The following is a 1957-nucleotide window of genomic DNA, read 5'->3' as shown; positions in this document are numbered from 1 at the left end:
TCTCTTCATATGCCCCGTCTAGTCTCCGCAAGCGAAATTCCTTCCCTGCGTTCTCCCATACCTGATCTCCTCGAGGACCCCGTGACGCATGTGTAACGGCCCCCCACCCTTCTTTTAATTCTCTCGCTTTTTTTTCAGCGCGGCGCACTTTCGCTTACGGTGTGACGCGAGAGCTGTTCCGTTTGTCCCGTTTCGCGCAGCGCACGATTTTGCCCGCATTGCACGAGAACGTCTGACTACTCGTATAATGTAAGCGTGGACAGCTGGGCTAGTTGATTGTGAATAATATTGGGAAACATCGTCCCAGTGCAAAAATAAACATGGACGAGCAGAGAGGGCATTCTTGTTGTCCCTCTCTGCTCGTCTGTGTTTGTTTGTGCACTGAAACGACGTTTCATAGCGGTATAAGTCAGTGCTACACAAACACTGAGGCAGACACAAGGGAATCGCAAGGCATCATCGCTCATTCGAACACGGTAGAAAACGACATCGTTTCGCTGTCTGCTAGCGCGACTGAATGACGTAGGAAGAGGCGAAGAAAACGGAAGTACATCTATCTTGCTACGGTACGAAGTAAAATAAAAACATGCAGGCATTAGGTTTCTTCGCTTTATTATTTCTCCAAAATTTAGTTTGTCTATTGAAGCAACGGATTACACAAATAGCTGATGTTACTTTGAATAATTCTCGAAGTCACGTGTCACTATAAGCGACGTCACAGCATATACATGTACGTAGGCGCACTTACTCATATACGCCATCTTTCCGCCTCAGAGTGCGGTGCCGGTGACGAGAAGGGCAAACGGCGTTTGGTTTGAAATTCGCGCTATTTCCGCGGCGCGTGGCGATGTAATACTTAGCAGACACGATCGTTAGCAAGCATTACATTCACCGCGCTTGTCAGCTCACAATGGCCAGGGGTCGTAAGGGGTTCTTCAAGAATCGCCTTTAAAAGTCTAACGCGAGAGCGTTATCGGGCCCCGTTGACACCGACACCGACATCGTATATTCGGCGACACGGTGCCCGATAGAAAACAATGTTGGGCCGATCCCTGTCGCACGGTGGGGCCGAGCAATGGCTCATACCCCAGTAAGCAAGAAAAAAAGGGGGTTTAGGTTTGACGTTCCACGTAAGAAAATTATGTTGTCTCGTTTTTACAGTGAAGTTATATATCGCTAGGTGCTGGAAAAAATTTCGTGCGTCCATCGAGCCGTGTCGCTCAAGAATTTCTCCGCATACGTGTGCAGATGCCAAAGATAGCGCAATACCGGGCCGACCAGCGGCACAGGTGAAGCAGGCTTTAAGTACTCCGGCAACTTGCAAAAATGAGTTTAATATCTTAAGTCTAAATGCAATCCGTACCAGATCTTAGGTTGATAAGAAAAGATACTAAATTTTGACCCATGACGGCCGTGTCTACGTACGCACCGCCCTCTCTTTCTCGGCGCTCCAAGCGCTTGCGTATCTCCTTTACTTTCCTTCCGCTCTCCCGTGGTGGCGGTCCCGTAAGCGTGCTGGGAAGTGAGAAGTGAGAACAGGAAAGTGAGAAGGTGTGGTGGTTTTAAACGAGACGGGATCCCATTCAATTACAGGCTGGCACGAGAAGTGGGCTGGCTACTTGGTGCTCGCGCTGTTGCTTCTATCTCTGCTGGCCTCCCGAGCCTTCTGGCCTCCTTTTAACTCTTTTAACTCTTTTAACTCTTTGAACTCTTAACTCCTTTAAGTATTTTTAGCCTTCTGGCCTCCTGGCCTCCTTTTTAACTCTGCTGGCCTCCTGAGCGCCTACGCGTGCTCAGGAGACCAGCAGAGTAGGTAGTAATGAAGAAGGCCCCCTAGGGGAACTTCACAAGAGCATTGGCGTCGATAACAGAAAAAGGAGGAAAGCAATAAAGAGAGCTCGCCATGCAATAGGGTACATAAACATGCAGGTCGGCAGAAGAAAGGAAAAGTGGGCAG

General features: G+C 49.0%; 1 pseudogene; it reads right to left on the bottom strand.

Annotated features, from left to right (window-relative positions):
* Nucleotides 1–1235: 1235 nt before the first annotated feature.
* LOC142580657 (U2 spliceosomal RNA) lies at nucleotides 1236–1417 on the bottom strand (annotated as a pseudogene).
* Between the last annotated feature and the right edge of the window lie 540 nt (nucleotides 1418–1957).

This window comes from Dermacentor variabilis, chromosome 4 (assembly GCF_050947875.1).
Source record: "Dermacentor variabilis isolate Ectoservices chromosome 4, ASM5094787v1, whole genome shotgun sequence".
In the NCBI taxonomy this organism is placed as follows: Eukaryota; Metazoa; Arthropoda; class Arachnida; order Ixodida; family Ixodidae; genus Dermacentor; species Dermacentor variabilis.
The sequence above is the reverse complement of the archived record's forward strand: the minus strand, read 5'-3'. Positions and strand labels throughout refer to the sequence as shown.